A 12,970-nucleotide genomic window follows, 5' to 3' on the forward strand; every position below is an offset into this window, starting at 1 on the left:
AAGCGTACTTAATATGAAGCACTAAGACCAGCTCAAGGATCCCAGTTTGAGCCCCCGGCTCCCCACCTACAGAGAGGGTGTCACCTCACAAGTGGTGAAGCAGGTCTGTAGGTGTCCCTCTGTTTATCTTCCCCTCCTCTCTCAATTTCTCTCTGTCCTATCAAAAAAAAAAAAAAAAAAAAAAAAAGGCCGCAGGAGCAGTGAATTTGTAGTGCAGGCACCCAGCCCCAGCAATAAACCCTGGAGATCCGCCACCCCCCCCCCAAAAAAAAAAAAAAGGTAAGGGACTGGGTGGTAGCACAGCAGGTTAAGTACACATGGCACAAAGCCCAAGGACTGGCGTAAGGATCCCGGTTCAAGCCCCTGGCTCCGCACCTACAGGGGAGTCACTTCACAGGCAGTGAAGCAGGTCTGCAGGTGTCTATCTTTCTCTCCCCCTCTCTGTCTTCCCCTCCTCTCTCCATTTCTCTCTGTCCTATCCAACAACAATGACAGCAATAACAACAACAACAACAATAATGATAACAAAGGCCAAAAAAGGGGGGGGAATAGCCTCCAGGAGCAGTGGATTCATAGGGCAGGCACTGAGCCCCTGCAATAACCCTGGAGGTAAAAAAAAAAAGGAAAAGGCTATTTTGTCTCAGAAATTTTAAGTATACAAAACATCTGTTCTCATTCCTTTTACAGTACTGAACTAATTCTCTTTGCCAGTACAAAAAAGCAAGAGAAAGACATGAGGCATACTACTTGCAGTTTTTTGTTTTGCTTGTTATCACCTAGCCTGCTATTGAATAGCTCATCTCAAGCAGGTGATTTCATCTCACTGAAAAGGTGAAATCACTAGATTATTTTTTCGTTTTCATTTGGATAGAGAAATAAAGTGAGACAGAGAGAAAAGGAGCAGTATCACAGCAACCAAGTTTCCTCTTATACCATAGCAACTCCACTGGTGTTGAGCCACATGAATGATAAAGCACACACTTTCCAGGTGAACTGTTTCTTTGGTTTAAAGGGGGGTATTGTAAGGTAGGGGAGATAACAGAATGGTTATGGATTTTCATCCTTGGAGCTCCAAGGCCCCAGGTTCAATCCTCCACGTCACCATAAATCAGAGCTGTACTGTGTTCTAGTAAAACAAAACAACATATTATTTTGAGGGGGGGGAAGAGAATACAATCTACACTAAAAATACCAAATAATTGGACTGGACAGTAACACAGCGGGTTAAGCGGAAGGGCCAGCTTAAGGATCCATGTTCAAGCCCATGGCTCTCCACCTACAGGGGGGTCATTTCACAAGAGGTGAAGTAGGTCTTCAGGTGTCTGTCTTTCTCTCCCCCTCTTTGTCTTCCCCTCTTATTTCCATTTCTGTCTGTCCTATCCAGCAATAACAACAACAATAACAACAACGGCAACAAAAGGGAAAAAACGGCCATCAGGAGCAATGGATTCATAGTACAGGCACTGAGCCCCAGCAATAACCCTAGAGGCAAAAAAAAAAAAAAAAATTCTACAAAACAGTGACTAGAACAAGTGAATTTAGTGGTGCCGCAGAATACAAAGTCGATATACAAAAATCAATATTTCAAGATAGTCATAGTAAGCAGTTGAAAACAGATATTAAAATATAGCACATTAACATCAGAAAACATGAAATTCTTGGGGTTAAATCTAAAAAGTAAGTAAAATCTAATGCTGAAAACTACATATTTCTGAGAAAAATAAAAGGCTTAAACAGTCAATATTGCTAAAATGTCAATTCTCCCTAAATTATTCTGAAGATTCAAAGTAATCCAAATCCCAGCAGGATTTCTTTTCTTTAAGATTTATCTACTGGGTCATCCAGAGATAGCTCACCTGATACAGGGCATACTTTACCATGCATGAGGACCTGGGTTTGAGCCCCTGGCACCACAGCAGAATACTATGCACAAGGGAAGTTCTATAAACAGTGGAACGGTGCTGCAGTATCGCTACATTTTCTATCCTTCTCTCTCTCCCTCTCTTTCTCTCTCTCAACTAAAAAACGTCTCCCAAGAGAGGTGAAATCACACATATGAGACCCCATTAAGCAATAAATAAATAAATAGTAAAGACATCTAGTTTTATTTCACATGAGAGAGACAGTGTGCCACTTTAGTACATGCAACACTGGATCAAACCAAGAACTTTGTGTATGGAGTCCCTGCAAACTACCAGTTGATGCTATCTCCCTGGCCAACTAGAAGGCCTCGCCCAAGCCTTTACTGGGGCTTTACCTCTGAGCAACTGCATTGCTCCTGGCTAAATCTTGATTCTTTTGTCTATTTTTCCTTTCTTCTAGGTAGAGAGTGAAAAACAGGGAGAGAGAAAGAGAGGGAGAAAGAGGGGGGGTTGAAGACAGGGGTAGACAGTATAATATTTACATAAAGAGACTCATGCCTGAGGCTCTGAAATCCCAGGTACATTAATTTTTACCAGAGCACTGCTTAGCTCTGGCTTATGTTGGTACTAAGGATTGAACCTGGGCGCTTTGGTGCCTCAGGCATGAAAGACTTTTTGCATAACCATCACGCTATCTCCCCAGCCCAACTTTTTTCTTTTTTCAGTAAGAAAGATGACAAAGCTGATTCTAAAATTTATGCAAAAGATAAAGGTCAATCAAAACTATTTTGGGTCAGGGAGACATGTTCTGTTAGAGCATAGAGCTTACATACTTGAAACCCAAAGACTGCTGATTCAATCCCCACCATCATCTTATGCCAGAGTTGAGCAGTGCTTTGATATCTTATCTTTATCCTCATATTCTCTCTCTCTCTCTCATGCAATAAGTTTTTTAAAAAAACTATTTTGAGGGAGTCAGGCAGTAGCACAGCAGGTTAAGCACACATGGCTCAAAGCAATGACTGGCGTAAGGATCCCGCTTGGAGCTCCCAGCTGCCCACCTACAGAGGAGTCACTTCACAAGCGGTGAAGCAGGTCTGCAGGTGTCTGTCTTTCGGAGATCTCCCCCTCTCTGTCTTCCCCTCCTCTCTCCATTTCTCTCTGTCCTATCCAACAATAATTACATCAATAACACAACGATAATAACTACAACAATAAAAACAAGGGCAATAAAAAAATGAATAAATAAGGGGGTCGGGCGGTGGCGCAGTGGGTTAAGCGCATGTGGCGCAAAGCGCAGGGACCGGCGTAAGAATCCCGGTTCGAGCCCCCGGCTCCCCACCTGCAGGGGAGTCGCTTCACAGGCGGTGAAGCAGGTCTGCAGGTGTCTATCTTTCTCTCCCCTTCTCTGTCTTCCCCTCCTCTCTCCATTTCTCTCTGTCCTATCCAACAACGAATTGCATCAACAAGGGCAATAATAATAACCACAACGAAGCTACAACAAGGGCAACAAAAAGGAGGAAAAATGGCCTCCAGGAGCGGTGGGTTCATGGTGCGGGCACCGAGCCCAGCAATAACCCTAGAGGAGGAAAAAAAAAAGAATAAATAAAATTAAAAATAATAAATAAAATAAACTATTTTGAAGAAGAAGATAAAAGTTGAGGGGTTAATATAGTATATTTCAGATACTTTATGAAGCTATAATTAATGTAATTCTGGAGAATTTATATGTATATCAGTGAGACAGAATAGAAGTTCAGAAATAGAATCACATGTAATGATTATAGACAAAGATGAAAAGTTGTTCAGTAGAGGGTAGCCTTTTCAACAAATGACGATGCCTGAACAATTGGACCTACATGTACAAAAAATGAACTTTGACACTTAGCTTTAATTTATATGAAAATTAACTCAATGTGCAAATTTAGAGATACAGAAAGTGTGTGTGTGTGTGTATTTACATAAAAATCTTAGTGCTGTGGCATGGGAAGAAAGATGACATTTTTACTAATGTATATGAATTTCTTTGGGAGTTCATTGAACTGTTTAAAATTATAGTGTACTGACTTACACAATTCTAAATGTAATAAAGACCAGTGAATTGTATACTCAAGTTAATTACATGTATGTATATGAATTATATCTCAATAAAGTTAAAATTTTATTCAATATGAACTCAAACCTAAAGGTATGATGTTCTAAAAGAAATAAGTACTTCTCACTACAACAAGAATGAAAAATAACAAGGGCAACAAAAGGGAAAAATAAATAAATAAATATTTTTAAAAAATTTAAAAAAGAAAGAAGTACTTCTCACCTTGGGTTAGGCAAAGATTTCTAAGCAAGGCACAAAAAAAAAGGCAAGCTATACAAGGAAAAAGGAACACTTCACCAAATTGCAAATTTTTGCTGTTTTCAAATTAAAACAATAATATACTTGTGAAAATTAAAAATAGCATGATCACTTTGGTGAAAAAAATGGCAGTTTTTTGCTTGTTTGTTTTTAGAGAGAAATGGAGAGAGAGGGGGAGAGAAAGACACCTGCAGACCTGCTTCACCGCTTGTGAAGCGACTCCCCTGCAGGTGGGAAGACGGGGGCTTAAACCGAGATCCTTACGCCGGTCCTTGGGCTTTGCACGACGTGCGCTTAACCCGCTGCGCTAGCACCCAACTCCCAAAATGGTAGTTTTTTATAAAATTAAATATACACTTACTGTATTACCCAACAATCTCACAGTTAGGTTTTTACCCAAGAAAAAACTTAAGTCTATACAGTGAGACTTACACATATGGCACCACATGAGAGCACCATGGTTGGCACTAGGGAGGTAGTTTCAAGGACAGTGGAACAGTACTGTGGTGTCTCTCCTCTCTCTCTCTCTAAATAAATAGGGGGGTGGGTGGTGGTGCAGCGGGTTAAGCGCACATGGCACAATGCCAAGGACCAGCATAAGGATCTCAGTTCATGCTCCGAGCTCCCCACCTGCAGGGTGAAGCAGGGCAAGTCTGCAGGTGTCTATCTTTCTCCCCCTCTCTATCTTCCCCTTCTCTCTCGATTTCTGTCTGTCCTATCCAGCAACAACAACAGCAATGGCAACAATAAAATAACAACAAGAGCAACAAAATGGGGAAAATAGCCTCCTGGAGCAGTGGATTCACAGTGAAAGCACCAAGCCCCGTGATAAACCTGGAGGCTAATCAATTAATTAATTAATTGGATCAGGGAGGACACTCTGCAGTATTTATACCTTAGTATTTATATAATGACTACATATTATATAACAGAAGAATGTCTAATTACCCTGTAATTAGATTTAAATTTTTTCTTCAGTGTTATATGTATAATTACTATGCAATTATGTGTCAATTTACTTTAATAAATATTTTCAAAATAATTCTATTGTGGCCTTGCAGATGCCTCCACCTACTTGCCGCTAGTGTCCTGCAGCCATGGTCAACCCCATCGTGTTCTTCGACATCGCCATCAACCGCGAGCCCCTGGGACGCATCTCCTTCTAGCTGTTTGCAAAGTTCTGAAGACCGCCGAAAACTTTCACAGTCTGAGCACTGGAGAGAAAGGGTTTGGTTAAAAGGGTTCCAGCTTTCAAAGAGTAATCCCTGGATTTATGTGCCAGGGTGGTGATTTCACACGCCATAATGGCACCGGAGGCAAGTCTATCTCCGGGGAGAAATTTGAGGATGAGAATTTCATCCTGAAGCATACAGGCTCAGGCATCTTGTCAATGGCAAATGCTGGACCCAGCACAAACGCTTCCCAGTTCTTCATCTACACTGTTAAGACCCACTGGTTGGATGACAAGCATGTGGTCTTCAACAAAGTGAAGGAGGGCATGAATGTTGTGCAGGCCATGGAGGGTTTTGGCTCCAAGAGTGGCAAGACCAGCAAGAAGATCACCATTGCTGACTGTGGACAAATCTAATGAATTTGAGTTGTTTTATTTTAACCATCAGACCATTCCTTCTGTAGCTCAGCAGAGTACCCCTCCACCCCTCTGCTCAAAACACCCTGTAACTGTGCTCTTGCTACAGTCCTTCAGTTTCCATGTTTTCCTTCTCTTCCAAGTATAGAAAGAGTTAAGTTTATGATTATGAAATTAAAAAGTTGTGTGCCCTTAAAAAAAAAAATTCTGTTGTATATGATCTGAGAGACGGCACAGTGGATACGACACAGGACTTGCCCGAGTTGGATGCTTGCAACAAGATATGCCAGAGTGACAATATGATTCTTTCTCTAATAAATAAATCTTTTCAAGTGATATTGTAAGGCCAGTGAAATAGCTTTGTTATGTACAAGGCTCAGGTTCAAGCCTTGCCCCTACTACATTGAAGGAAGTGCTGTGATCTCTTTCATTTTTCTCTCTCCTTCTGTCTTTATAAAAAAAAAAGAAAGAAAGAAAGAAAGGAAGGAAGGAAAGAAGGAAGGAAGAAAGAAAAGAAAAAATAAATTGTAATAAATATCAAGCAATATGGTGGGGGGGATAATATATTTGTTTTAGGGGGGGAAAAGTAATCCAGAAGTATTATACAATAAAGTATGAAATTCTCTGCTTTCATCAGTCTCACTACTATTATCCCCAGTTTTAAATATTCTTCCAATATTCATAGTCATTCATTTTTTGAAAAAAAAAGCCTCTAAGTGCAATATTATGATATGCACTGATTTACAATCTTGCTTTGTTCATATCTTTTTTTTGTTTGTTTGTTTTCATTATTTATTTATTTTTTATTTAAGAAAGGATTAATTAACAAAACCATAGGGTAGGAGGGGTACAACTCCACACAATTCCCACCACCCAATCTCCATAACCCACCCCCTCCCTTGATAGCTTTCCCATTCTCTATCTCTCTGGGAGTATGGACCCAGGGTCATTGAGGGTTGCAGAAGGTAGAAGGTCTGGCTTCTGTAATTGCTTCCCCGCTGAACATGGGCGTTGACTGGTTGGTCCATACTGCCAGTCTGCCTCTCTCTTTCCCTAGTAGGGTGTGTCTCTGGGGAAGCTGAGCTCCAGGACACATTGGTGGGGTCTTCAATCCAGGGAAGCCTGGCCAGCATCCTGGTGGCATCTGGAACCTGGTGATTGAAAAGAGAGTTAACATACAAAGCCAAACAAATTGTTGAGCAATCATGGACCCAAAGCTTGGAATAGTGGAGAGGAAGTGTTAGGGAGGTACTCACTGCAAACTCTAGTGTACTTCTGCTTTCAGGTATATATTTTGCAGTAGTTTATGGATACGTGTGAACATAAGCTCTCTCTCACAGAAACTGGTGTATATCTAGGTTATGGGACTTTGTTAGAAAGTGAACCACCTGAGATGAAATTAGAGTGTACTATAAAAGGAAAGGTCTCACCCGAGTAATGAAGCTGAAGGGTTGTCATTCCACACCTGAAGTCTCTGGACACAGTCTGAGGTGAAGCATGTTGAGGTGGCAATCGTTGCGTTGGTTAGGTTGTGATCGGAGGATGCAATATTATTTGGTATGGATTGGGAGAGGCATACGGGAAAGTGGGCCCTATCCAAGGGTTCCAGGACTGGGGGAAGCAGGGGCTCTATAGTGGAGATGTGAGGTTCCTGCTGTCTTAGGGTTCAAAAAGACAATCAATAGTTAATGTTATCATCACATTATTTGTTAATTAGGTTAACTTTGAAAAGTCCTTTTGTTATGGTTTGCTGTACAGTATCCAGTATCTTGTATATAGCTCTGTTATTGGATGCTTCTAATCTACTTGGTCTAGGCTTTTGAGTCAGCATATCAAACACACAGCCTATATATTAAAAAGATTCAGTTTGTGTTTTGAAAAACTTTGAGACATACAATTGATTTTCCCCCTCTCATATTAATTAACTACTGATTTATATGTCTACATTTTGCTAGGAGTGTACATAAATGTTCATATCTTTTTTAATATGGACATCTTCCCATCATTGATCAGTATGTAAAATTCTCCCTTACTTCCTTCTTCACATCTCATTTTCAAAGGATGGGTGGCCTTGTCATGCATGTTATTAACTGTCTCCACTTGCCATGAGTCAACTGCCCAGAGAGGGTGGGCCTGACCAACAAGAGAAACAGACATATTCCAGCAGCTGTCAGCATACAGAGAACATTGTGTTCTTTGGACCTGTTACCAAACCAGCCAGGTCAGTTTCTCCTCTGATTTCAAAGCAAATTTCCTCTCATTCCTTTTGAATTGCCATAGCATTTGGCCTGTAGTTACTCTACAGAACTGGGGGTGGGGAGGGGGCGGGGAGGGGGGTGGGGGAGGCAGGGAGTAGGAGAAGAAAAATTTTCTGTAAATACTGTTGCACATTTTCTTTCCTACATATTTATTTTAGTCAATAAGCTTAGAATGCAAACTGTTTGACTGGTCCTTGAATGACTTGTTCAAGGTCATATAAAGCACTGGCAGTGACAGGAAGGAAGAAGGTGAGATGGTGATGTTGTCTTCAGCCAGCAGACAGGCTGTCCTAGCACTGTCATCCCACCAAACCCAGCACAGAATTCCAGAACCTTGGATGGTCAGTGTTAGCAGTTAGAGGAGATGATTGGATTTTTGGAAAGTTATATAAGCTTCATCAGCATTTCTCCCATTCATCTTTAACCTACAAAGAGCTCTAGATACCTTAATGTCTATTAAGCCTCACAGAAATGGAGCCTCTCATTGTGGGCACTCCTTTTGTTGTTGTTTGCTTGTTTGTTTTTACCAGAACACTACTCAACTCTGGCTTATGGTGGTGCTGGGGATCAAACCTGGCACCTTGGAACCTCAGACATGAAAGTCTTTTTGTTTAACCAGTATGCTATCTCTCCAGCCCTGCCGACACTCTTTGAATTCCTGGTATGTCAAGTGTATGGCACCTTCAGGCCTTGTTGACTATATATGGGTTTTAACCCACATGAAGGAATTTACAAGCTAAGTTTAGCCAACTGACTATTCCACCCATAGAAAGTACAAGGAATCTATGTAACTAAGTAGAAATAGCAACTGCACCATGGTTGATTAAAAAGAATGATTTAGGTTGGGAGGATAGCATAATCATTATGCAAAAAAAAAAAAAAAACTCATGCCTAAGGCACCAAAGTTCCTAGATTTAATACCCAACACTACTATAAACCACAGCTGAACAGTGTTCCAGTAAATTAAACACACACACACACACACACACACACAGAGAGAGACACTGATTTGGGATTATATGACTAGGTCATTTCCAAGGCTCCTTTCCACTCCAAAGTTCAGTACTATTACAAAGGCAAAAATAATATAGTGAAGAACATGGGTTTTGGTATCAGAGAGGTGGGTCCGTCTACTGGTTCTGTGTCTACCAGGTCAGCATTGATGAACAACTTGCTCAGCCTTGTTAGTTTTTAGTTTCTTCATCTTTACTGAACTCTTGGAAAGTTTCTATGAGAGGGCCAGGTGGTGGTGCACCTGTTTAAGTGCACACATTACAGTGTGCAAGGATCTGGGTTCAAGCCCCTGGTCCCCACCTGTAGGGAGAAAGCTTCACCAGTGGTAAAGTAGGTGTCTCTCTGTCTCTTTCCCTCTCTACCTCCCCCTCTCTTCTCAATTTCTCTGTTTCTATTTAATTATAATAAATAAATATTTTTAAAGATTTTATTTATTTATAAGAAAGATAGGAAGAGAAAGAACCAGACATCACTCTGGCACATGTACTGCCGGGGATTGAACTCGGGACCTCATGCTTGAGGGTCCAAAGCTTTACCACTGCGCCACCTCCCGGACCACATAAATATTTTCTAAAAAGAAAGTTTCTATGACATGGTGTAAGCCTTAGTGTAGAACCTGACCCAACAAAAATGCTGAGTATCATAGCTATCATTATTACTATCACTAAGAAATCTATCTTCTGTGGTCCGGGAGGTGGCGCAGTGAATAAAGCATTGGATTCTCAACCATGAGGTCCCGAGTTCGATTCCCAGCAGCACATGTACCAGAGTGATGGCTGGTTCTTCTTCTCCTCTTATCTTTCTCATGAATAAATAAATAAGTTCTTCAAAAAAAGAAACCTATCTTCCTAGAAAAACATGCACACACAAAAGGTTGTTTTTTTTTTTTTTTGTAAACACTAGGGCCCTTCTTAAACTTTCACTGAATTCTTCTTCTAGCGTTTGCCCTTCTTCCGTAGCCAGTCAACAGCGTCAGGTTGAGCCTGATGTAAAGTTTCGAGACCTCCTTTGAATCTGGAGAGGTGGCAGTCGTTGACTATGTGGGTCATAGTCTGTCTGTAGCCGCAGGGGCAGTTCGGGTCGTCTCTGGCTCCCCAGCGATGGAACATAGCGGCGCACTGGCCATGGCCTGTTCGATAGCGATTGAGGAGGGCCCAATCATAACGTGCTAGGTCAAAGCCGGGTTGACGCTTGCAGGGGTCTGTGATGAGGTGTTTGTTCTTTACCTCAGCTGACTGCCAACTCTGTTTCCAAGAGACTGGAACAGAGAAGTTCAGTGTAGGCGTAAGGGACCAGATTGGGTGACGAGACGTCAAGCGTTGGACAGGGTGGGCGAAGATATCCGCATATATTGGCAGGTCCGATCGAGCGTAGACGTGGGAAATGAACTTAGATGATGCCGCATCCCGACGAATATCTGGCGGGGCGATGTTGCTAAGAACTGGCAGCCATGGGACCGGGGTGGAACAGATGGTTCCAGAAATCATCCTCATGGAGGAATATAATTTGGAATCGACCAAGTGGACATGGGGGCTAAAGGAGGAGATCACAATTGGCAGGAGGGGTTTGGCAAGACCTTTTCTATTTATTTATTTATTTACTTATATTTCATTTTATTTTATTTTATTTATTAGATAGAGACAGCCAGAAATTGAGTGGTCAGGGAGAGGTAGAGAGGAAAAGAGAGAAAAGACACCTGCAGCACTGCTTCACCACTTGCAAAGCTTTCCCCCTGCAGGTGAGGATGGGGCTCAAACCTGGGTCCTAGAACATTGTAATATGCGCATTCAACCAGGTGTGCCACCACCCGGCCCCTATTTATTTATTTATTTATTTATTTATTATTTACTTACTTACTTTCCCCCAAAGATGAGAGCGATGACTGTTAGGAACAGTTCTCAGGAAGGTTAAGTGACTGTGCGTCATTACAATGCCAGATAATTTGTCCACCTGTTCTCAGCTTCAAATTTCTCCTGTGTCCCACTCAAATATTCTTCTTTTTTTTTTTTTTTGCCTCCAGGGGTATCACTGGGGCTCGGTAGGCACCACCAATCCACTGCTCCTGGCAGCCATCTTTTTCCATTTTGTTGTTTGTTGTTGGATAAGACAGAGAGAAATTGAGGGAGGAGGGAAAGATAGAGAGGGGGAGAGAAAGAAAGACACCTGCAGACCACTTCACCACTTGGGAAGTGACCTCCCTGCAAGTGAGGAGCCGAGGGCTTGAACTGGGATCCTTGCGTGGGTCCTTGTACTTCATACTATGTGCGCTTAACCCAGTGCACTATGGCCTGGCCCCTTCAAATATTTCTTTTAAAGTACCATGCTGTCTAACTTTAATTCAGCTTTGAGAAATTTTGGTATGAGAAGTATCACTGAATATATCACTGAATATTTCAATATATTGTTTATTGAATGCCTAACAATTTGCCTGGTACTGTGTTCTAATCATTGTTTACTGAATTCTTAAAATATCTCTATAACTCCCCCATGTTATAGACACAGAGAAATGCTGGCACAGAAAGGTTAATCCCTTTGTCTAAGACCACTCAGCCAGGAAGTGGTGGACTCAGAATTCCTACAGCAATTTAATTCAGTAGATCTAGTGGTGTGATGGAAATATGCATTCTCCAGAGCCCCACCTCCCAAGACCAAAATCAAAGTTCTATGGATCTTAGGACTCCAAGGTGCTTTGAGACACCCAATATTTAGAGCACGTGATGATTTTCCTACCTCAACCTCCTTGTGCTTCCAGGCAGTAGTGGAAGCAAGAGCTGAGGGGATACTGAGTCCCTCTCTTGGTAAGAGATTCTCAGGTCAGTTTTCTCAAACAAGAAAAAGAACAGTCAGTGAAGAACATCACTTCACTCAGATTCAGCTAGCCCCACTAGTGGCTTTCTTCCCAGAATATTCTCCAAAAACAAGGTAATTGAGCATATGCTTCTGAAGAAAGGAATAAGGTTGAGAACTGAGAATTGAGCCTGGCAGGAAAGCTCTGTGGGTTTGAACTAAATGAGCACAGCAGGAAGGCTTAGGGCTGTCTGGCAGAAAATGTGATTTCTGCCCAAAGTTCTTGGCCCAGTTTTTGTGTATAAGGGAAAGCAGAAGGTACAACCTGATGAATGTTAGTAACTAGTGTTGGGGTACAAGGAAAATGTCCACTCCTCTCTGGGTTATTCTTAACTGGATGGATGATACGGATATTAGTCAGGTTAGCAAAGTAAAACTGAATTGAATAATAGGCAAGAGATAAGTCAGAGTGACTGTGCAGGTCCCAACACCACTAGGAAAGAGAGAAATTATAATCAAAACTAAGCACTCTGGGGATTCAGTGGAAGGCCCCAGACAGTGAGGGACTTGGGAAGTAACAACTACTTCCTCACAGATCTAGAAAAGACAATGACTCCAGAATGGCACTATCTTTGATAAGTGGAATAATAATGGCTTGACACTCTGGGCCCCAGGGGCTTCACCCACCTCAGATCAAATTAATTTGCTTGTCAAAGAAGGGTATCTGGAGAATACTAGCTCCTAGGGTAGTCTAATTGCAGCACCTTCATCAGTAACTATTGCTAACAAAAAGGGAGCAAGCAGTTCTAGAGTATCTATACATGTTTATAATCCAACACACCAGGATGGGGCACTGGCACACCTGGTTGAGTGCACACATTACTATGCGCAAGGACCCAGGTTCAAGCCACATCTCCCCACCTGCAGGGAGAAACTTCAAGAGCAGTGAAGAAGGTCTGCAGATGTCTCTCTCCCTCCCACTCTATCTCCCCTGACTCCACTTAATTTCTCTCTGTCTTACCAAATAAAAGTACTAGAAAAAAATAACAACAACAAAAATAATCCAGCATGTCTTCATTTTATTATTTGTCATACATCTTAAAAGCTG

At 41.7% G+C, this 12,970-nt stretch overlaps 1 pseudogene; it reads left to right on the forward strand.

Moving 5' to 3' along the window:
* The first annotated feature begins 5,300 nt into the window (after positions 1–5,300).
* LOC103123765 (peptidyl-prolyl cis-trans isomerase A-like) lies at positions 5,301–5,933 on the forward strand (annotated as a pseudogene).
* The last annotated feature ends 7,037 nt before the right edge of the window (positions 5,934–12,970 follow it).

Source organism: Erinaceus europaeus, chromosome 16 (genome assembly GCF_950295315.1).
Source record: "Erinaceus europaeus chromosome 16, mEriEur2.1, whole genome shotgun sequence".
Taxonomy (NCBI): domain Eukaryota; kingdom Metazoa; phylum Chordata; class Mammalia; order Eulipotyphla; family Erinaceidae; genus Erinaceus; species Erinaceus europaeus.